Raw genomic sequence first — 25,856 nt, 5'->3', positions numbered from 1 at the left:
ATTAAGCAGATTTTTTCACATTTTAAAGAAACTTTGAATAATTTTCTATACAAGGCTTCTAATATATAAATGGTGATGATAGAGGTCACTTTTGTTGGCAGAGCCCTCAGACTACCCTACTGCTACTCTTTCAATTCCCCAGGCTCTTTGATCAGCTTTGCCCAGTGGTTCTGCTGACTTTGACTGTAGATTTTTCCCTGGGGACCACTAGTAATCTGCCTGAAATCATAGGGCCTTCAGGCTGCACTGTTGCTATCTTTGAAATTCTGAGGATACTGTAGCTTTGGGATTTGGGAGCATTAGGAAAAGTTTAAAAGTTCTGGTATTGTCAGGGGTTTTTTGTCTCTGACCATAACTTTATAGTCATAATACTCTGATGGAAATTTGTGTTGCCATTAATTCATGTTGTCCTTCCCTGTATCCTCAGCCTCACAGTGCTGGCAATAGCATTTACACAGCCCTTCAGAGAGCTGGATACTGCTGACAACTAATTCAAGAGATCATCTGATCATCTCTGAGCCCACTGTCTTGAGCAGCCCTTTCACACATTTATGGCAGATATAAGTAATGTAACTACAACCTCTGTAAACTTAAACCTCAACTTTAAATTGTCATTGCACAAATCAAGTGTTAGGGATTCCAGTAGAGGAGGGAAAGGAATTTTAACACCACCATTTTAACTCCTGCCTCCTCTAATCCTTTTTCTTTCCATTTGGAAACAGCACCAGTATTTAAATACAAATTACATAAATTGGATAGTGCCTTATAGTTGTTGTCAGATCTATTATAGAGACTAACCTGAAGCACTAAATAAGCTTCATCTTTGGATTCACACAAAACTGTTCACAGCATGTAAATACAAATGCAGAAGAGACATAAAATGCAAGGGGTTTCCTTTTGTTTGTTAATTCCTGCCTTCACAACACAGGCATGCATTTCCTTCACTGTTAGACATACAGCATTCATTCTATTCCTGAATCACGGATTTGAATGGTGCAGCCTTTTATAATTGGGATTTCCTTAAAAATATTGAACATTTTTACTATTAACTGCTATCTTCAAAATCCTAGGGCAATGTTCCAAGAGCTTTGATTCTCCCCCAAATGATTTGGTTCCTAGAATGTTTCAATTTCTGGATTTAGCAACTCTGAGCTGTGGTGCAGAAAAATATGTTTTAAAAAATCTTTGAAGCTAAGTGCAGGGAAGAGCCCAGTAGCTAGCTAGAAATTGCAGCACGCATTATTTTATTTTTTCCAGCATCAGGATTCCAGCCCAGCAGGCACACAAACATCCAGTGTGTGCCAGAAAACACAACGAATGAATTCGATATCAGGACTTAACTTTTTCTAATAATAAAAAGGCAGAAAAAATGTGGCTGCTGATGTTAGTTTGGTAATTATCTGACATTTTTTCTTTCATTTCTGATGGACACAGCCTACGGAATTCTACTTTCAAGTTTATACTCCTAGCTGTAGGTAAACCTGTGCTAGTACTAAAACTAGTACTTAAATAAAGATAATTTTCTTTCTATCCCCATCTCCTCATCTTCAGCAAAGGAAGTAAGCCCTTAAACTAACAGTAGCTGTGTGCCAAGGATCTCAGTTTTCAAGCCTGGCTTTGCTAGTTGATGAGCTGGCAGGAAACTCAAGGCAATGAGAGAGATTATACTTAGTCCTGGAGGGATCTGGATGACTATCCAGATACTCCCACCAGCTAAGTAAAGAGGTGATGTCAATATTTTCTGAAAACTCTTTCTGGGAAGAGAGTGACCCTGTAGAAATTGGAAACATTATCTGGTGGATTTCTAGGAAGGTGCTTTAGGTCCAGCCTTATTTAACATTTTCATTAATGAGTTGGAAATGAAAGTAACTAGCCTGTAATTACATTTGCTGAAACTAAATGGAAAGGAGATTCAAACTTCACTAGGGACAGAGAAATAATGCAGGGGGACTTATGGTATAGATATAGGCAGAAAAATCACAAAATGAATGGGAAGAATGGGAGTGAAGGAAAGAAGAAAGCAAATAGAATACCATTTTAATTATTTTTTAATTGATTTGTGTTCCTATCCATTAATTTGCTTTGTATCACATACAGACAAACACTAGTTCCAAGGTATTGAGTAGTCATTCAAATACTATAATTAGGTATTTGGAAGACATCTAATAGGAATATGAAGTGGTTTCAGGGTGGGAATCAGGGGTCTGTGACCACGAGGACAGTTGTGGGGTCATTGTATGTGGGAAGCAGCTTCACAAGTAGCAGATTTGCTCCTGATATGGTTTGACAAGCTCTTGCCTTCAGTCTCTGGACAGAGAGGTGATTTTGTAAAAGTGCATGGACCTGTGCTGGTAAATCTGGGGACCAAGAAGTAACTGATTGTCTCTTTACAGGGAAGTAAATTCATTTTATTCACTTGATTAATGCAGAAATTGAAGAAGGGTTTTTTAATGCTCCCTTAGTCTTTCCATAAAATGACCTTTGTTTTCTCTTATTAATTAGGAATTTTTGGTGACTTAAGTGTCAGAAAAATAGACACTTGTATGTGCACATCCACACATAAAGAAATGACCAGTTAAAAAGAATGAAAACCAAATAAGGGATCTTTGACAGAAAGCAAAACTGCAGAGAGCCTTCATCATGTTACTATAAAAGGCACAAGATGTCAGAAGCAGAGCAAGTACTGTATGTTAAAATATTAATGTTAGTAAACATTGATTTGTTTAGATTTAATATAGAGGATTAAGGAATGAGGAATGAAGAAATGGGCATCAGGTTGTGCCCCAAGGAAAAATGCAGCTTTGTAGTTATGAAAATTTAATTTGACTGCATTGGGAATAATTGCTCCTATTTGATAGGAGGCCTAAGCCAGCAAGATAAGAGTGACTCAAATGGACATCACCCTGTGTAGACTCTTAGGAAATTGCATAATATTATCAGTTGGAGAATGATGCTGTGTCCCACTGTTACAGGAGAACCATGCACCTGAAAGAGACACTAAATCAGACTCAATAGTACTCTAGTGAAATACTATTTCTGTAATAAACCTTCCATTTGTTGTCACATGAAAGTCTTCTTAAAAGCCAAAAACTTCTGAAAGTGAAAAATCCATTCCAGCATTAAAAACCCAAGAACTTTCCAGTGTATTTTCAGTGAAGTTCTCCTCTCCTCTCCTCTCCTCTCCTCTCCTCTCCTCTCCTCTCCTCTCCTCTCCTCTCCTCTCCTCTCCTCTCCTCTCCTCTCCTCTCCTCTCCTCTCCTCTCCTCTCCTCTCCTCTCCTCTCCTCTCCTCTCCTCTCCTCTCCTCTCCTCTCCTCTCCTCTCCTCTCCTCTCCTCTCCTCTCCTCTCCAATAATGTAAAAGCTCTTTAAAAGTATGTAGATTATATCTATATATTAAACATATAAATTCTATTTATGTTTATGTAGGATATTTTGACATTTCCAGGACAGAAGTGCCTTGTAAAGGACCTACATTCTTATGCTTAATCTGTCAGATCCTGTCTTTTAAATTTGCTACTAGATCCCCAAAAAAATGAGCAGGGGTGGGAAGAAAAGCACAATCTAATATTTATTTCAGACTATTAGTTTGGAAGAACTCCTCTGTTCTTTGAGTAGAACAGAAAATAAGTGAGTAAGGAACCAGCACCCCAGTTGAGGATTTACAGTGGTAAATATACTCATTCCCTGTCTGAATTTTCTCTAGCACTTTCCCCATTCATCCTTCTCCTCTTCTGTTTTCCACAACACTTCATGAGTACTGAGAAAATGTCATTAATAACTGATACAAAGAATCACACATGAGCATATAGATAAACTGGGGATGACAAAATATCAACTTGCAGCTGCTCAATTGGAAGCCGTATCTACACAACGGGTAATTGCTTTTAATTTAATTAGGACTCCTGGTATTGTTTCTATCTCATAGATTACATTATAACATGCAACGTGTTAAAGCAGGAAAACGAACTGTGAGAAGACTGAAAATATTACCTATTTTGTCTAGAAGTACCATACTTCAATGCCTCTAAGCAATTCCTGCTCATGGGCAATGATCAGCTCTTTCATGCTGCTCTGTTTTAGCACTTTGGTATATTTAAAATACTCAAATAATATGATTTAGAAATATACAGCTCAGCTTTGTAGAAGTAACACAAATTGATATATAAGGCAAAATCTTCACCAATTTTATTCTCTGAAAATTGCAAATTATTCAAAATAAATTTCAGCTAATCAGCTGTGAAGTATAATCAAGTGCAAAGAACAAAACATATGACTTACAGAAATCAGTTCCAACATTAAAATAATGTTCTGTAAAATCCAATGGGACAAACTTCCTACTGGTATAAGTGGGAATAGTTCCTTCTTCTTCACTCATGCTACCAGAGAAAATATCAGCGCCTAAGAGGGTAGAAAACTGAATGAAAAAAAATAGCCCCTAAAACTCGATAAAATCTTGAATTATTCATGTAAATAGACAAATTTCAGTGCTGCAACAGGCATTACACAGTATGATGGTCCTTCAATCCATTATGATGCAAAATTTTTGACAGAACCTGATTCTGTACTTGGGATGCAGCTCTCATTCTAGCATATGGCAAATTCCTACCTTTTATTGATTATTCCCCTTTATGTGGCCTTTTGCTTTCTATTTATCAGCAAATCCCAATAAACATACTTAGCCAAAAGTACAGATATTTTTGCTTTATTATTTTAATGGGCTGTCAAGCAGATCTATTGGAATAACTCCTGTAGGTTTAAGCTGTCATCTGGCTCATCTTTTTCTCCTCCTCTCCTCACTCCTTTCCACCACAATTTAAAATTCTCCTGTATTGTCAGTGCAGGACAGCCAGGGGAGGAGAGGCTATGTACATGGTACATTGTCAGAACAGAATAATGTCCACTTTGAATTATTTCTCATTTCCACTCAGTCTAAGAGCATTCCACAGAAAATCCTCTCTTTTAATATTGGTCAGTATTGGTGGCATTGGCTTCCAAAGTCCCTTTGTCTTTACTGCTAATGCTGGAAATTACTCTGGGGCTGATTTAGCCATATAACAACCTGAAATTTCCTCACTTTGTGCAATTAAATAAAAGTGAGCCTCAGACCAGTGTTCCAGTTACACAACAAGTAATAAACATATTTCCTATAAAAGGTCAAATTCTGGCCTTGAAAAAACAGTTTTTCATATGACTTCAAATGAAAATGAGGGTAACCTGCAATTTAGACATGAAGAACCATAGCCAAACCACCAGGGTTTCACTGATGACTCTTTCAGTAAATTGTTCTGTGTATTGAGCATGTTCAGTTCTCCTAGGCTGGTGCATATGACTAATGCTAAATAAAAACCTTCATAGCAGATACAGCAAACATTATGTGCAACCTGAATAACCAAATATGAAGACATCAGCCTTTCACACTGAAGTGAATAACATTCATAAATCCTCATTGCTCCTACCCAAAAAAATAAAGAAAATTACACAGGAAACAAACAAAACAAACAAAAAAACCCCAGCAGTCAACTGCTGCACTTCATATACTTTCTACTAAAATGATTCATCCTCTGAGAATTCCTTTGTAAATTTTCTCTGAACTTAAGTGCATGATTCATGCACCTTGGCAATCCTGTCTTGAATCTAACATTTTGTTCCAGGAGTCATTCATACCACTTGCAGCAGAATACTTAATAATATTCCTGGTAAAGGAGCAATATTTTTTATGCACTTGGAAAAATATAAGTGATTAATTCTTTCCATTTGGACACTTTAAAAATAGCCAAATAGCAGGACACTGAGGGACATGGATTCCAGAAGAGCCTGATGAAGGATGCTATCCTTCCCTGAGATGAGTGTGTTGGAGGACTGATAAACTTCCTGCAAACAGGAGATAACTGACAAACTTAGACCTTTCAGAGCTGTGCTGGCATCACAAGACATCATAATTCTTCAGAGACTGAGACTAATTAACAGAAAGAGATGAAGACCCAGGGCCCAGGTTTAATAGAAAGTTCAGAGCCACTTCGCTGAGTCTGAACCCAAATGTCATCTCTGAAAGTCTTAAAAGCTGGTCTTGGCAAGAGTTACGGCACAGTTTTGAAGACATTTTCCTTCTCTTATAGATTAATGTTTGCTTAAATACTGGCTAGACAAGGTATTCTTGAAGGTGACAATAGGTATGTCTCTTTAGCCTGGCTGGTTTTGCCAAAACCAATATTAAGTTGAAGACAATATTGACATTTTATGAAAATCATGGGTGGTTTGCTTAAGACGAGGAAAATAAACAAGATTTGAAAGAACTTATAAGGACACCTTTTGGTAATCCCCTTGGTGGTAAGCATTTATTATGTCAAGGGAGAACACCATGCATGTAATAACTGTACAAAATTTCATCTCAGTATGAATGGACTGAAACAATTTACATAGAATCATGGGATATCTTGAGTTGAAAGGATCTATAAGGACCATTGAGTCCAACTCCCTGCTCTTCAGAAGGCTACCTAACACTAAACTATGCATTTTGCATAGCTAGCAACATTTACTATCCTGGTAGAAAGTACAATACTCTCCTCTTGAGGAGTTGTCTGATCTTCAGCAGAAGGTGGATCTGCTTCTCTCAGATCATTTATTTATTTCTCTCTGGTCCAAACTACGTGCACTCTGAAGTGCTATTTAGCATTTTTCTGACAATTATTTCACTCTGAGGTGAAACTCCGATGTGACCCTATGTGTTTTTGCTCTAAGTTGAAAGGAAACTGTGTTGAAGTCCTATGACAGTGAGCTTTATACCTACAAGTACGTGTGCCCCTGCCCATTTCATGCCTTGCCACTGCCCATAGTGGCATCACATTTGCAGCATGATGCTATAAAACACTGTGTCATAGGCCATGGCAGAACTGCCACATCTGAGTCACTGCAAACTGAAAATAAAATTATATTTTAAAGTGCATTTCAGAAGGGTGCCTATGACCTGAAAATACCTGAAGAAAGTATTACATATCACACTTGGGGCAGTGAGTCTAGGTCATTGTGTCTTTTCCTTTTGGACTGTAGGTCAGAGATTGTTCCTATAGCACTGTAGATACAGCCAGAAATTATGAAACACCAAAACAAATCCATCTTGTCTTTGATTTAACTTGGCTATGTTCTTTAGCTTTAATGCAAGTAATCTTTAAGGAGGCCGTTGGCATTGCCTACATGACCAGGGAATATTAGAGGATTGGAACTGGATAGCCAGAGCAGCTTTTGTCAGGACCAGTGTCCACCTTGTGTTTCAGGATGAGTTAAATCCAGCCCTCCCTGGCCAGAACACCCCTTAGAGGCTGGATCATAACACAATCAGTCCTTTTAGAACTTTGCCTGGATAGTTTCTTCCTGTGGAAATCCAGCCTTTATGCTTTGAGACCTCCCTGCAATGTCAACCTTGGGCCTGGTCAAGGGATTCTGTAAAACAACACACTCACCAAATATCAATGGAAAAATGCACCTCTGGCAGGAGCCTCAGTAAAAAGGACAATAAACCAGGCTATGATGAAATATGGTCAGTTAATCTCAGCTAACAGTTAAGCCACAGTGTGTCACAGGAATAGGATGAAAAGGTGTGTGGATTGAGATGAAGACAAGAAGATCACTTACCACTTATTGTCATGGGTAAAATGGGACTGGACTTGAAAAAAATAAATTTATTTTACTGACAATTAAAATATATTTGGGAAATAATCACTGCAGATTTTACCTTGCTATTTGGCCCTGTTAATTTTGAAAAGTAATGGTGAACCCTTTCCTGTGACACATAATTTCTTGCTGTCCGTATTTCAAGGCTTTCCAAGCAGAGTATTGAAATGAATGAGGAAGAGATGTATCTAGCTGTAATGATAGCTAATCTTATAGATGTGATCCTGGTGTCACAAACATTACTGATCAAAGCAGACATTAATACCATCTTTTTTGTCACTTGCTTATTGCTGCCATGAATCACAAAAATTCTGAAACTTCTGTCTGAATAAATGAACACTATATTGGCTTTAACCCAGGTCTCTGAAAGACTCCAGAGATATCAATAGGTATCTGTTTTTCATATCTGAGGTTTTAATCCTTTAACCTTTCTTATTCAATTCCTGGATGTAAAATGGGTGACATGGTCAAACTTGCAATCTGTGGATTATACCCAAGAGCATGTCTTCTTCAACAAATGGAGTCCAGGTAATAGTATTTCTACAGAACAGTATCTGAAGAAAAATGAAGAAACAAACAAATATCAAAATAAAATCATTCAGAGATAAGTTTAGGAAAGATAAAGGAAATATATGGAGACTAGGCAAGTGAACTATGCCCTCCTCACCTGCAGACTAAAAGTTGCAAAAATGTAAATCATGCAGACTGAGATCTTTGAACTTAAAACAAAAAACTTTATTAGGAGGAATCTCTACAAACTTTCCAAAGTCCATAAAGTCGCAAAACAAAATTCCAAACAAACTTATTAAACATAAAATAAATATCAGGTGGACTAAAGATCCTGGAACAAAGGTTTGACAAAAAAATAAAACTTAAATCAACAGTAGAAGAAGTCAAGAGATCCCTTAAGAAAAAAAAATGGCAGGACCATTGTCCAATATTTTTGGCTTCAGTATCTTTTATTTTGGTACCATGATCAGCACAAAATTCCAATGAATTGTCTCAGGAGTAACCATCATGATGCACATTACAGTAGTGTTAATTATGGAAAACAAAAGCACTGGCCATCAAGTAGCTCCCAGCCCCTAAAAAATAACATCTCTCAACTAATTGCAAACTGTTAGTATTGATCCTATCAGAAAAAAAAAAAAATCTACTCCAGTGTGGTTACAAATGAAAATTTCACATGGGAATGAAAAGGATGCAAAAAGAAATAATAGTGCATTTGGGGATTGGTTTCTGATTGACATGTAGAGTATAAAGACTGTGCCAAAATCAGAAAATCTCAGGACAATATGCAAAACCTATGAGGTCTTTGATTTTGTCCCTCAGACATGAATAAAGAAAGCATTTCAATGTATAGCAATACAATAACATAATTCTTGAAATTCACATAAAACTGCCTTGAAGATAGTGACCTCTTCCTCTAAGATTGCAGCTTATACACAGTCCATAACCCCTTGGGAAGTCTGGGGAACTTGTTATTTTCCCAATTTTCATAATTTACAGCTTGTCATTTTTCAGCCTTCAAAAGTAAAACTTGAATGGATATTCAATTCTTGCAAAACATTACTAACAACTACCCCACATACAAATAATCTTAGATGATTACTAAATCAGGTAAAATGATCTTAACCTCATGAATATCATCCAGTCTTTCTAGAAATCACACAGCTCAAACAAATTGCAACAAATTATTTACTTTTAATTACAGAAGAAGCCATTGAACCATTATGCCTCAGAGAAAACTCACTCCTTAAGCAGAAAATTAGCAGAAACAGCCTTTCTTCAAGACAATTAGTGCCATGCCCTATTTTGAATATATGGTACAAGGACTTACTTTAGTAGAACTGAGGCTATTGGAAGAAAAACTAAAAAAGTGACTTGCTCTATAAAGAGTATTACATCCAAAAACCAGACACTGAGATATTAAATATACCTAGAAGGAAAGCTGGAAGAAGTCTGAAAAACTTCTGTCTAGAGAGTTGTTTCTTAGACAGGCTTTAAAGTTAGTGGCTAAGGGAGTACTTGTGGAAACACAGGAAAAAATCCAATCGTGGAGAAAAAATCAGTTTTAGAGGCAGAAGGCCCTGATACAGGAAATGTGTGAAGAGACATTAAAATGTCAATAAGGACTCTTCTGGGTAAGACAGCTCAGCTAAAATCATTCACTGCAGTCCTGGCTGCATTGCACACTGCCCCTTGACACACAAAGGGAGGAGGAATAACACACGTGAAAGGCCATAAAACATAATGCCATAATACATTGGGCACAATGTGTAAACCACAGATAGCATCAGCATTGCCCTCCACTGTGATCTGTGTGGCCAATATTCCTTTCCTAAACATCACAAACAACAAGATCAGAAGCCTGATCTATGGCAGATGAAAGAAAAAAAGAGAAGAACCTTTGGGATCTTGTATCTGGATAGATCAGTAAAAGGAAGAAAAAAAGATTCCAGAGACTTCAAGATCATCATCACTATCAAAAACACTGCCTGCCAGCTTAACGTATCACAGAAAAGGAACTGCAATTCCAATATTTCATCACTTCCACCTTGAATATAAGCCTTCAGGAGAGCACTGAAAAGGACAGGAAGGAGAATGATCAGAGGACTAATGATTTTTACAACTTCTATGGCTCAGCCTAAAACCCCTTAGCAACCTCTTAAAAACTTGACCAATGACACAAACAGTTTCCCTCGTATTCTAGAGTACCTGGAAACACGGCTGTTTCTTTCCCTGACATCTCTGACATTTTTCCTAAAAATCCTGGGGTCTAGTTGGAGGTGAAACATTGCCAATTTATAAACAATTTCATCACTACACTAGAATGTGGTGTGAAAAAATAATAACAAAAAAAATTGTAACTTTATTATTAAAAAAAGCTAGAGGATAAACAAGAGAGTATCACAAGGATAAAGTAATCACATAAACCCAGAGTGGTAATTACAAGTTCTGCAGCATTGTGTTCAAATATGAGAACTTCTCCCTTGTAAAGAAAATCATGTTAAAATTGCTATCTGTTCTCTGTTGGCAAAATCTACTGCCCTGAACCACAATCTGTGAGTAATCTGTGAGGGTGTAAAGCTGAATGCAACTTCTTACAGCACAAGAATAGCTACCATCATGTGATAGAAGAGGGTGGAGCAAGCCAGGATGATGAGTTGCTCTGCATATTAGTTACTTTATAAAACAAAGAAATTTCTGACTTTGGAACTGCTTAGCTAAAATAATTTTTTTATAAGTCTATGAAAATTTCTGTAAATGGTCAATAAAAAACATTAACAAACTGCTGCCCAGTCCTTTGGGTTTGACTGCTGTGCTCTTATGCTGTCACAGTGGTGAAACTCATTTGCCCACTGGGCATACATTGTCACATGCCACATTTCTAGTAAACAACTAATAAAGAGCTTTCAATGAAAACCAATCTTAATCTTTGTTTCACAGGGTGGACAATAAGCTTCTTTACAGGCAGGAAAATGGGACGGACTTCAGCAGTTGGTCTGGATTTGCACAGACAGGATCTGGCACATGGAGCTGAGATGTGGCAATGTTAGTGTGGAGCACAGCATGAGAAATCAAATGTGACCTCTTGGCCCAGTTCCTGCTTTTTTCAATTTTGTACCATAGCACTCAGATCCTTCAGTATGTATCTTGTAGAGCTGTTTCAGTACCAGCACTCTTAGTCTATGCCATTGCCAGAGTGAATTTTGTTAACACAAGCAGTGTTCTCAACTGTACACTGCATTTGATCAATTGTAGCTCCTGTTCTCATTTCTCTTCTCCAGCATCATTATCAGATGGTCCTGTCTCTTATAAAGCTTGAGAAGAAATTATTTCATCTAGAAGAAAATTATACAGTTGGTCATGGTTCTGTGTCTTCCTACATACTGTTTAGCTCCTGCAGCTAAAGCTGTTCACATCCACTGAGGCACACACACACCTGGCTGAGAGTGCAGGATGGCATAAAGCAGCTGACTATGAGCCTTCTGTGAGAGAAATGACCCAGCAGAGTAGCATAAAATGGTATAAGCTGCAGACATCCTTTCAGGCCCCTGCGGTGAGAAATCAATATGGATTCAACACTCACTGAATCATTTTATGGTTAACAAAACTTGCAGTAAAGAGAGCAGTTGCTTTATAACCACTGATATGTATGAGCTGTAATTAAAAAACTTTCTATCATCTTTTTCAATTTAAGTAATATGTAGAAGTGAGGTGCTCCAGTAAAATTTCCTTTTATTAAAACTTCATTATTTTTTGCTGAATATATTCCATGCAGTGATATTATAAATAATTAAAATTGAGAAAAAAAACCCCAAACCAACACATCTTGAAATGTCGCTTTTTGGACTTCAAGTTGTGAATTTTTGTTTTGCTTTTTAACTCACATTCAAAATTCACTAAGTTATAATGAGTCTCCAATGTCTGTAGTGCAAATCAAAACATTTTCTCTATATTGCTGAACATGAATTCTCTTTCAATCTAACAGGTTTTACACATGACAAGTAATAGTTTATGCTTAGCATTGTAAGTAGGATATACCAATATCAAACAGGATATTGATGTTATTAACTTCAGTTGTCTGAAAACTGTTGTCTACCTTGAGGGTTCTGATAGGGAGGAACAGTGTTTAAAAATTCAACAGCAGAAGGAAAATCTGCTTTGCATCTGTGATATGAATAGCCAATCTAAGGCCAGAGCACTTGATCCACACACAAATTTACTACTGATCCCCTACTCTGTCTTATACAGGTTTAAAGGCTGCAGTGCTTTAGGAGCTCATTAATATGTAGACAAGGTGTTTCTTAAGGGCAGAAAATATTTTGCAGAAATTTGGGCAGATAGCTGTGGGGCAGAAACAAACTCAAACATTTTCATGTTCTACAGTATTATATCAGAGCTTATGCTTGTCATCTAGGCTCCCTCTGTATACAGTGGGCTGAGGCTCTCCATCACAATGAGATGATTCACATTCTGGAATTTCCTCTCTCTTTACTGACCACAGAAGTGGCTATCTTAGATTATATTTCCAACTCTTATATAGTCAATTTTAAGTACAATGAATCCCACTTCAAGTCCTTTATGGCTGTCATCACATCGACCTTCTTTGACTTGATGCATGACTGTGCTTCTTTTCTTGGTTCTTAATGTTAACTGGGTTTCAACTTATACCTTTCACCCCTTCAAAATTTTGGTAAACTTGATTAAAGACATAAAAGTCTTAGAAGCCTGACTACAATGTAAGTTTAGTTGCTTAATTGTTAGTATTCATTAAAAGGTCTATGCCTATCAGATATTCTTGATTTCATTTTGAGCAGAGTTTAACCTAATAAAGGGCAAAAATCCTGATTTCAAATCAGGAAACATTTTTAAATATGAAAACTAAAAGGCAAGAAAATGAAGACATGCAGTTTCATAGTCTAAGCAGTACATCTTATTGAACATTTTTTCCTTTTCTGGAAGGACTTCATCCTGGGTCTTTTTCTCATTTGTATTTGGTGGGGTTTTACTTGTTCCTAAATCCTAGCTGGAGTTTTTCTAGTTTTTGCCTTGTATTTTCTATGTTCTCTTTTTCTTTGAAAGGTCTGAATTTGAGAAGGACTTTTCTTTTTCATTTGTTTTTCATTTAAGAGAATAGAATATTCCAAAGATTCTTTAAGACTGAATCTTGCAGATAAACAGATAATGCAGTGAGAGTTTTGACTAATATTCTATCCTTTGTTAATTCTGCTTTCAAGTAGAAACTGGATTGCAGTTTCAAGTGTTTGCCACAATGGTGTGGTTTTGGACTTTTTTTTGTTTGTTTCGTTTTGGGGTTTTTTTTTTGTTTTTTTTTTTTTTGTTTTTAAATAATAGTGCAAAGCTTCTTGTGTCTCTGTAATGATTTACTGGCAATTTGGTTTTCTAAAATATTTGCTGACCATGTACGGTGCACTTAAATATGCTTACAGTCACTTGTAGAAACTGTGTGTGACTTCATTGTACCTGTGACAGACTGGCCTTTTAGAATACTTTACTCACTCCTCTTTTAGCCTTGGCAGCTTTGAGGCTTCTGCTATCACAACAGGACTCCAGTTTTTCTGAAGCATTCAGTGTCCTAGATGCTGAATTTTTAAACTATTGTCTCTCTCGAAGGCAGCAGTAGCATCTGTCTTTTGAGTAGAAATGCCTTCACCATGGTTTCCACTTCTTTTCTTCTGTGTTGGAGTCATAGTTGAACAGATTTTATTCAAAGGATCTGCATTAGCCCTCTTGTGACTCTCTCTCTTTGGATACTAATGCTGGCATTCATGGCACTATAGCAAGAGCTTGCTTGAAGTTCCTTTCATTAACATCTGATTAGTTTCAGGTACAATAAATGCTACTGTCCACCCTTAAAAATTCTAATAAAAAAAATTTCTAATTCTCTTTCCCTTAGTTCTATCCCACATTCTATGTCTATTTTCCCTCTTCCCCCTAGTCCCCTATTGTTTACCCCTGAATGAACAAGTGTATGAACGTGTACAGGTGCAGTTTCTCCATAAATAATATCCTACCCCCATTTTGGGTTTTGACAAATTTCTGTTAGTTTGGTGGCTCTGTCAGCATTGCAGCTCCAGTCAGACTTGCTCTTCAGTGGAATCCTAATGGGCAATTTTAGGTTCATGATGAAGAGTAAGACAAACAGGCAAATGGCTGTAAGCACGCAGGCTTGAAGGGGTTTCATTGCCAGCTCATTATAGCTCCACTAATGAGATTTTCATCCAATTTGTGGGATAGCAGAGCTCAACTCAAAAGAGGGACAGAGCTACCAATACAGTAGGATTAGTATGCCTTATTACAAAAAATAACCTTTGTTAAATCAGGACTCAGTGCTTAGAGCAGTGACCTTACACACTGGCAAAATACAAAAACAATTGCTGGATTATTTACATTACACTCATCAGCTTGGCATCATTGCTGCAGTGATGTAAAACTCATACAATTCACTTAGGCAATAACAAATACGTACTGTATGTACAATCTAGAGTAAAGTACCATTAGTAAGATTTTTGCTAACAAGTAAAAATAACTGTTGTTTGTTAAACTGCTTTTAAAATTAATCTTGGTATACACAAAGAAAATGGCAAAAACAGAGATCCTGTGACACTAAAATAGAAAACTGTGAGGACATATAAAGGCACTCCCCAATTCTGTGAAGGAAGTGAAATTCAAAAAGAAGTGAATGGGTTCTAGAAATTTGGCAGAGATTTTTTTTTTTTAAGTTACCCAGTGATCTGCCATTTGCCCTCCATGGTTACTAACCTTCGTCTCAAATTAATTGGTATTTGTTACTTGTTTGTGTATAGTGATTTCTTTTGATTAACCCAGTCCCTATATAAACCCCATTGAAACACAGACCTACCTTTTTCAGTTGTTACTGAGTACCTAAACTCAGAAACAAAAGGTAATCACTTCGTTATTCAAGTATGCAGTTATACATTTCAATAGGACTTTTATAAGGACAGATCTGTCATGTAGCCTTGCTGAAAATTCTTATAAGTTTGTTTCATATCTACCAAGAGTAGATCTTAGTTCCCTAAACTCTATTGCCTTTGTCATTACCACAAAGGATATGATGTAGGTCTCTGTGTTCTGAGAGCCTCAGTACCTGGACTTCAGGAAGTAGCAAGAAATATTCAAACTAAAACTAACATTTGTCCTCTCCGAACACTGCTCTGTCTCCATGGAGGCAGATATTTCTGTCTAAATCCACGTGATTTTTTTTTTTTTTAACTGCAAAGCACTGTAACAGGATTTTTTTTCACAGTAGCAAAACCTCAGTTCTGTAACCAAATGGAGTCATTCTGGTTTAATCAGGCTATCAATCACTCTGCAGAAACTAGAGGGGAGGCAAATAATTTTTTCCATCTCCTGCAAGGCGCAGAATACACCATCAAAATGTCTCAGTGTTGCAGTGGATAAAATTTGGCATGAACTTTCACCAGAAGGTAGAAATATCAGGCTCTGCTGACTTAGAACACTGCAAGTAATTTTAAAGCCATGCTGGGAAAAGGGAAAGCTACATTTAGGGACCTTCTTAAAAATGCTAGAGGGTAGAAAGATCATTAGAAGATGCAATCAGACTGCTAATCAATCAGCCATCAGCCAATATTTATTGGAACATGCTGGAGGCTCAAAACACCTGCTGGTCTTGTAAGGCAGGTTCTCAAGGTGGCACACACATGCATCAGTCTGCCAGTTTTCACTCTGCCAGCTGAAGTGTCCTGGCAAGCAGCAGGCTCAGCAAGGAATCCTCCATGCTATGGGCTCAGGGCAGCAGGAGAGCTGAGCAGGGCTGCCTTGACTCTATTCCCATGTATTCCCCTTTCCCATGTGCAAACCATGCAATTACAGCTTCATCTTAGTAGGCTTTAGAGCTGAGCATGCCACACCAGAGATCCAATATCCCTCATAAACAGCAGAAATGGAAGACTTTATTAAAATGTCAGTGTTCTCAAGTACTCTATTGACATAAACTTAAACAATTCAACACCAGCATCTAAAATAAAATAGTTTAACTGCAGACAAATCTGGCAGGAGCTGCTTGTGTCATTAGCCTTTTCCTCAGGCCAAACCACTACCTTGTTTAACTCACAGATATAGTGGGAGATATATTGAATATCATAACTTGTCTATTTTAAAGCCTCATTAGTTGTATTTCCACCCTGGTGTGGGGGGGGGTGTAAGCTTGCCCAAGTCAGATATTGATATGTTCTGGCATAATGATACTCTAAGGAAATTGGAGAAATGTGTTGTTTCTTCAGGAGCCTGCAAGTAGCTCTAGCATTTTTGTACAGATAAATGCAACAGTTTTATAGTTTGATAAGGAAAGAAACCACCACAATCTGCTGTGGCAGCATGTTCACTGTGATTTCTGCAGTGTGTGAACACAACAAGGAGAGTGACAGGGTTTGGGGGATTTCTTAGCCAAACAGCATAAGTCAGAAACAAGTTCAACTCTTGGGAAAATTTCTCAAAGTCTTTAATTATAATTTCCTTGTGTATTTGTAAAATCTGATTGCTTTAGGGCAAGTGTTAATATATACCTGGGCTTTTTTAAGTTAGTTCTTTCTTATGAGTTTATTAATTGCTTTTCTTCTCAATATAAATGAGAGAAGAGCTCTGGCATGTTCCTTGTGGAGTCTAAAGAAAAAGAAATGATCCACAATGGCTTTGTGTACATGTTGCTTTAGAATTGAAGTCTAAGTATTCTCATGGTAAAAATTATCCAGACATGGAAATCCTGATTATAAAGAATTTCAGAATATTTCCCCCTCAGTACTTATGCCAGTAGATGCTTCAGGAGTTTTATTGGATTAATAGTCTCACAATTATTTTGGATCAATGCACATCAGACACCATTGTGACCCTGTTTTTCAAAAGTACATTATGGAAAGAAGCCTTACAGAACTGTAGGTATAGAAATGAGGAAAAACTTTGAGGAAACTCATGGTTTCTCAGGGAAATACATTAATATCCACAAACCTTCCAGAAAATTTAATTCAATAACTAGCTTTAAAAGTGTCCTGTTTTTCGCAGAACATTGTGGTAACAGACTGAGTTATAGCTGATAAATAACAGGTTGCAGTGACTAACTCTGTCTCACCTGAAATAACTTGTTCATACCTTTTCCTGGTCTCAAACCACAGGCAGTGCAGAATTTAGGGCCCTAATTTGCTTCTATGAGCTACAATTGTTACATTGCTTGATTCATATGAAACCTAAAGGATAAACATAGCAGTGGAAATATCTTTGGCTGAGGACATTCTGAGTTATTTTTCATATAATTGTTATTGAAGAAAGAGAGTTTTCCAGTGAATGAATGTAAGGTATAGAAATTAGGTTTAAATCAAGTATCTTTCTGCTGTAGGAATTAGATTTTTAAGTGCCTTCCTGCAAACAAAGGAATTTGCTCCATGACTACAAAATTAAGGACAAAAAGTTTTTATTAGTTCTAGCTCACATCCATGTGTTAAAATAAGCCTCTAAGCTGCTTGTCAAATTGTCAAGAGACTATGAAAAAAGCCTTTAAAATAAGTATAGTTTCCTTCTTTTCCCTACACCTGCTTTATGAACATTTTTTACAATCAGACCTTGCCCATAAATACCTTTCTTGCTTTTACATTTGTATGGCTTGTGTCATGACTGATTTTGGATCAACTAGCTGACAGCAGAGTCCCTGTCTCTTTGGATGTACTACTCCTTCAACCCAGGGTTGAAAATCACTCTCCTGAGGCCCAGAGTCCCAGAACAGAGCTGTGCCAGTGACCTGAGGAACTTTGTCTGCTGCTCAGGAGGGGCTGGGGGACTCTGCTGGGAAGGGAAGGTGCCTGTGCTGGGCAGGGAAGGAGCCTTGGCTGTGCCCAGGCAGCAGACAGAAGCCTGCATGGGAGCTGCCAGGCTGGTCCTGGGTGCACTATCACAGCCAGGCTTGCTAAAGAGCATGCAGCAGCCTGGTCTTTTAATTAAACACCAGAGTCTAAGAATTAAGGAGTCAGTTCCTTTTCCTACCACAGAGTTTCTGTGTGACCATGCTAATAATATTAATTTTTTTTTCCTGGGATAAGAACTGTTTCAAGGATAGGCCACACTGCAGATAGCAGTGCATTAGAGAGATAACTGAGCTTTAACCAGGAAGAATAACTCCTGCCTATCATACCATGAGCCTATACACAAATATCTGCACTGCTTCTGGTGGCCAGGCTACCTCAGATATCTTTGCACTGTGCTTGGTTTACACCACAACTCTGTCCTTAGTGTGGCAACATCTACCACAGATAAATCCCAACCCAAGATGGAGCTTGCAGCTGTGAACATTGAAAAACTGCTAAGATGTACAGTGGCAGATTCCTCAGTGTACTTCTAATTTTGGCACCATTGTCTGGAGCAGGCAGTGACACTTCTGCCCAGGGCAGAGTCATACTTTTCTCCCTGGTTTCAATGGTCCTATTTGTTTTAAACTGAGCTACTACTCAGCAGTTATGATGGTCACAGCTTGGCTAATTAAGGGAAACAGACAGAAACTTTTGGAAATGCAAATGAAGATTTTTATTTCCAGCTGTTTTTTTCATTTGCTGTTGGGACATCTCATGTGTCTGTCTCTAGCCAGACATCTTCAGTGTGCTTCAGTTTTTGGGATGTGTGCACAGAACTGTATTTTAGAAGTTGCCTTGGGCTGATATAGAGAGAGATTTTGAGACCTCTGAAAAAACAAGCAAGAACACAGATAAAATACAGTAGAGGGCTAGAGTTGTGGAACAGTCACAAAATATTCTCCCACTTAATCAGCACTTAAATAGTTAACAATTGTTGCACTCCTATTATCTTTAAGTTTCACAATGGACAACCAAACTGAACGAAGCAATTTGGTTACATCTCTGTTACAGATAAAATTTCAGGCTCCCTGAAGATTCAGAAAAGAGTGGTTTTTATCTTCTCATACCTGGTGCACATTTTAAAAGATCACAGTGATGAACATACGGTTGCTGTTTCCATTTTTGATACTTTTTGATTCAACATCAAGGAGATGATTCTGCAGCCAGTGATAACTATGAAGAGAAAATCCCGGGGGTTTAGTTTTAAACATATAACAATGCAATAATCCCTATCAGCTGGGTGACTGCAAAAATCTAGGTTAACCAGATCCACTCATCCCAATCAGCACTAATTCTGTGGTCTTAGTTTGTTGGCTTTCATGGGTTTTATTTTCTAAAATCTGACATCTCTGCCTGTAGCTACCTCAAGTAGCTGACTCATTTCAAGTGACCATGGACAAAACTTCACTGCTGTGTACCATGGTTGAATTATAGCTGCAATCTTACCACTTTTATCAGTGACTTTCAGGGAATGAGCAAGCCCAGAAGCAGAATTGTCTCTCCTCTCATTTGTGAGATTCTTGGCAGTGTTGGAGTGGTAAAGGAATCCAGAGACAAGGGTGGTCATGATGGAGCTGTAATAATAGTTTCATAATAACAATGTAATAGTGACATTACACATATGTTGTCAATCTATTCATGGCCTCTCTCTTCTTAACCTCCTCATGCAGTCATACAGAAGCTTTGTTGTGAAAGACGAGGATTTTTGGAGATCTTTACCTACCTCAGCTAACAACATGTGCTTCATCCTGGCTCTTGCCATGTAACAGCAAATCTGCCCAGTCATAAGGCCAAGACAGACATCCTGGCTCATTTGTAAAGGAAATGCCATTTCTTCTAAGCTCCTTCTCCTGCAGAAGTCTGGACCAGATTAATTTTTGAGGTACATTCAAACCTGTGCTATTCTATATTTCTATACCATTAAACTTCACCTACAGAGTCTCATTTCCCAAATTTGATGTTAGTTTTCATGCTCAATTTGTAGAGAATTTAGTGTCCTCACTGAATGCCCAGTATAAGCCACTTTAGCTTTTAACTCAGATGGTTTCCTTCTTTGTGTAGCATCCACTCTCTGTTGATTGAGAATAAGAATTGGTCATCAGGCCTTTATAACATAGTGTATCAACTAGGAACATCCTGGTATTCCAACACTACTTTGCAGAAAGTTGTACTTTCAGCTTGTCTGTGGAGCTGTGTCTTCATGCAGGACTCCACCTCAGATGCTCACTCTACTCTTGGTGCCACTGCAGTTTTGATGCTTCATCCCTCCTTGTGCATCATGTACTGAGGAAGTCCATGCTCTGTCACAGACAAAGAGAGACTATTGTAATCCTCAGTGGATTCCACCACAAACAAGTTTCTGATATTTATTTGGTATTTTATGAACAATGTGTGAAGCAGTGACTAGATGTAATTTCAGCCTCTGAAGTCTTAGCAGCTATTGTTTTCCAAAACATACTTCTCAGCCACAAAGAAAAATTATAATTGCTCAAATATCCCCATATACTTTTAGGATAATTCACCTGGCCAATATATTTAAGATCCATGAATGAGCCAGTCAGACTGTCTTTATATTCAGTGGAGTGCAACTGGTAACTAGTTAATGTCTAAAATAGTATTCCTAAAATCCTGCTCTTTTCCACTAAATAAAAGACAACTGCAGAAAAGTCAGGTGTGGGGTTACTTTTATTGTGCATCCCTCAATATAAGGTGTAAGGCAAAACAAAGGCTATGAAGTGCAAAAGGCAGTGGATATTAATGGGATAGTTTCATTCCAGCAATAGATTAAGGTAAGAGAACATAAAGAATGCAAACTAAGACTGGTAATAGGTAACAATGGTAGGCAGAAAGAGTGAAAAACAATGCAACAAAATGTTTGGTGACATAATGCCATTCAGAATGACCAGCACACACAAAGACAAGTCTGTATGAGCAGACTTCCAAAAAACAGTCAGGTGATTGTCAACAATGGCTAAAGACAGGAATAATGTGTAAGATTGAATAAAGACTAGGATAGGCAAATTATATCAAGTCATAAACCAGGAGCTCATTCTCAACTTGAGCACTTTGATCAGCTGTGGTTCTGTCTTAAAGACTATAGGTAGAGAAGAGATTTACTGACAGCTGATTACCACTGTTACAGCCATGAGAGAACTAATTTAAAATAATTCTGGAAAAAATGTATTTGGTTGTTTGAATAAGAAAAAAAATAAGTGCCAAATAATAAAAAAAAGTGTGTAGTAAGAGGATAGTTGGCTTTCCTAGTTTGTTCATGTTTCATTCACACTTCTAGGTAATAAATACAAAATATTTCGACTAAGGAAATGTGCATAATGGGAAAATAAGGTTGTGGGGAAGCCATCTAATATCCCCCTTGCTCTGACAGAGGATCTAACATGCAGTACTTAAGTGTTTGGTTTACTTGATATGAAAAAACATCAACTGAGATTGCATAAGTTTCTTCACTTGGATGCTCCATTGCTTAAATACCTCATTTACAAAGTCATATCTAATATATAACTCAAATTTTTACAGAAAAGCATTCCGATTATTAATTAACTTACCTATAGTCAACAAGTAATCTCAGTCCTTTTGTAACAAACTTTTACATATTGAAAGGCTGCTACCATGTCTGTCTCTCAGTCTGTTTTCTCCTAGACTAAACAAACCAAATTCTTTCAATCTTTCTTCGTAGACCATGCTTTCTGAACCTCTAATCGCTCTTGTCACTCTGTCCTGGACTCTCGCCAAACTCAGTTTTTCTTAAAGGATGGTGCCCAAATCTGGATAAAATATTCCACCAGTGGTAGATAGACCAGAATAATTGCCTCCCAAATTTCACATCCTTCTTCTGCATCTTTAAGATTTTATTTTTGAAACACCATCACATTTCTGCCTCATATTCAGTCTGTGGTGCTGAAGATATTTTCTGCAGTAAATCATTCTTTCTTGTTACTATCCACTTTGTGTTTTTATGTTTGACTTCTTCTTTCTGCATGTATCTCCTCATACTTTTTCCCCCCTCAGGTTCAATCTCATTAATTGCAGGTTTCAATGTTATATTTTATTTAATTCTTCAAAGTGTGTGTAATTGTCCCTCCGAGTTTTGGCATTCAGCAATTATGCATTTTAGTTTTTAATCCAGGCCACAATAAATATTGTGCATGGTTCCATTTGCAGTTTTTTAGAATGCTATCAATGCATTTTCTTTGCATATTGTTTTCCCTTCCCTTCCCTTCCCTTCCCTTCCCTTCCCTTCCCTTCCCTTCCCTTCCCTTCCCTTCCCTTCCCTTCCCTTCCCTTCCCTTCCCTTCCCTTCCCTTCCCTTCCCTTCCCTTCCCTTCCCTTCCCTTCCCTTCCCTTCCCTTCCCTTCCCTTCCCTTCCCTTCCCTTCCCTTCCCTTCCCTTCCCTCCCCTCCCTTCCCTTCCCTTCCCTTCCCTTCCCTTCCCTTCCCTTCCCTTCCCTTCCCTTCCCTTCCCTTCCCTTAGCTTTCTTCATTTTTTGACTGCATTAAATATTTCAATATTGGTTATACATTGCTTATGTGATGTGACTTTAATCTTGTCTCTCTTATGAATGATCAGTTCTTCTAAACTTCATTTTTCTTCACAGAATTCTTTCCCAAGGAATTTACCTAATCATAGCTTACCAATATTTTCCTTTTCAAAATTTATTGTGAATACTTTCCTATTCTTCTTCCTTTCACTGGAATCAGGACCTTTCCATTTCATAAATCTTCTACTCACAAATTTCTCAAAAACAAATATATATTGACTGTATCCAATTTCTTCTCTTTTTCACCCAAAATAAAAGCTCTTTCTCTCAAAAGCAGTCCAAAATAGAAACATTTCTATCACTGATTTAATTTTTTCATAGTACAAAGAAAAAAAATTAGAGGTATTGAAATTTCTTAACTGTCAAGGTAAAGAAAAGATGTTTTTTTTCCCCCACAATAAACACATTGTAGAACACACTCCTGCTAGATATTGTGAAAGCAAGCAGTCAAATTAGCAGAAGTATGAGATTCAAAAAATATTAATGATATAAAATACTGGGCCTTAGAGAAAATTTCAACCACTGTAATGTCTTAGGTAATTTGTAAACATCCTGTTTCTTTTTTTCCCTTTCCCCTCTCCTTTCTTTCCAGAAATATCTGGGGTTAGCCACTGTCAAGATAAGAAAAGCGAACTCCTAAGCTGATCCAGCTCTTCTACTTTCATGGATAACCTTGGCATTTAGCTTGTCTGCAAATTCTTTCTAGTCTAAACACCAGTAAGTAAATTCAAACCATAAATAAAAAACCATTGGCAGGCTAAAAAAGAATTTGAGGAACAACTTTCTAACAGCATAAAAAGCTAACAATAAAACCATCTTTGGACCATAAAAAAAACAGAACTCAGCCAGGGAATCTGTAGAGCTGATAGATGGTAAAGGTACAAGAGGGAAGCTCAATGAATATAAAACTTTAACAGTTAGAAAACCTCAGAGAATTCCTCACATTAGTGTTCACTCTTGGGGAGCATAAAGGGAGTCTAACACTTGCCTCTTTCTATGAAAAGGACAAGTTTGAAGAACTGCCTCAAACAGAGAAAAAAATATGTTTTAGAACCTATGACTGAAATTAACAAGAACAAATCTCTAGAACCATTCACTCAAGAGCTCAGAAAGATCTCAATATGTTGCTGGACTCTGTTCTGATACTGCTGTGCTCCAGTTCAGTCTCAGCACAGAACAGGAGAACAGGAAAAGTTGACTTCAGTTTCTAAAAGGAGCTCCAGGAGACACTCTTGACACCATGGGTCAGTAAGACTCACTTCTGTACCAGAAGAGCTGGTAGCAACAGACATGAGTTAATCTCTGAGTACAAAGGAAGGGAAACAAAGGATGGGGTTACACTGGCAGTGGACAACGACTACAAGAAGGTACTCATAAATCTTTGTCCTGATACAATTGAGTTTCAATGAATCTAAAGTAAGGTATGTTGGGAAAGCAATCCTAAAGGTAAATGAAATAGCACTAATAGGAAAACAGATAGCTGTTACTCATCAAAAGGAGATTCTGAAGATGGTCTGGCTATTTGTTTTGCAAAAGTCAGGCCAGTGCTGTACTGCAACCACTAAGTGCTGACAGGATATTAAGGAGCTGTTACATGGGCAGCCTCTGTCTCCGGAAATCCCTAATCCATGATGAGAGTAACACGACATACCAGGAAAAATACTGTTCTCTTCTTGCCCTGGGTTTATTTGCTTGGTTTGGGGCTTTTTGAATCTGCTACTGGCAACTGTTGGACACAGAACAACAGACTAAACGGATGTCTCATCATCTCCAGTACAAACATTCTAATGTTCACATGAATTATTGCTGGATTTGCAAGCTAGCCCTGAATTCACGCTGAAGAAGCAGCCACCAAATTCCCCACGTCATACAGTGATGTATTCCTCCCTGGAAGCTTTTCTGGTTTTGGCTGAATATTTCTTGAGTTACCTGAAAATTTATGGCCAGATTTTTAAAACTGCGCATAAACACATTTTTTTAATCAGCTAATACAGCAGATAAATTCATGTTTAGACACCTAAAACTAGAGATAAAAACATGCTTAGGTGCCTAAATACCTTTAAAATATGGCCCTACACATCTTTGAAGATGATGCCAAGACTTCTGTGGACATCATTAACATAGGGCTGAACTTCAAACATATTCAGCAGGATTCAGATAATGCACAGAGCCCATCTTGGCATGAGCTCCTCTTAAAGGTTAAGAACTAAAAAAGGAAATTCTCCTACAGAGATGGATTATACAAAGAAACTTTTGGGAGATAGACAGTTTTGGGGCCCTCCTTTATCTTGATGAATAACGTTAGAGCAATGAAAAACAAGGAAAAATAGATAAAGAAACAGAGATAAGAAAATAGATAAGAAAAGAATGCCAAAGTTTTTAATATTTACTGCCATTAGAAAGCAATATGCCAACTGGGGAAGTGAAAAGATTATGAGTTTCAAAAACAACATTTTCAATTTTTTTTTTCACATGATAGAAGTACCTGAAGAACTTGCGACATATGAAAGAGCTTTCACCTACACAGGACGGACTCTACAGATGAGAACTTAGAAGTCTATTCCTTTTTAGGAAAAAAATAATGGAGCAGATATGAAATAAAATGTAATTAATACTTTCTCTCAGATCTGAATTGAAACAATCTTTGAAAAAAAAAATTGTCATGACCAAATTCTATCCTTTTTTTTGCAAAGTTACACACCTTTTTGAAATAGAACATCAATACTAAGCCATATTTCAACTAATTTGTTTGCAGAGAATACTAATTTATGACAAAAAATGCATTGTCTTCCCAGGATCCAGTTTCATTCTGCATTATGAAAAGGCATTACATCTCTTACTGATGACTGTGGTCTTCTGGCACTAATTTTACTAATTAGTCTGACTTCAGTCTTCAGTCAAGAAGATTGGTGACCAAATGACTTTTAGGAATCCTTCACTGCTGATGTCTTGCAGTGAAATTGCTGTGATGAATACCTCCATGCCTATGACCCTAAAATTTGCAGCAAATTTACTTTTTAAAGATTTCAGTAACAGCTTTTTACAAATATTAATATTTTTCTGGTGGGCTAAGCTGGTCTGTGATTGTGGTCTTTCAATTTTGCACTTTTTGTTGCTATTTAAAACTGAGAAAACTGTATTCTATTGTCCTGACTTAGAAACATTCCTCACGTAAACTATGGAGATGTAAATGAATTCAAATGGGGTTTAGACAATAAAATACATTGAG

Source organism: Erithacus rubecula, assembly GCF_903797595.1.
Source record: "Erithacus rubecula genome assembly, chromosome: 3".
NCBI lineage: Eukaryota > Metazoa > Chordata > Aves > Passeriformes > Muscicapidae > Erithacus > Erithacus rubecula.
Note: the sequence above shows the minus strand (reverse complement) of the source record.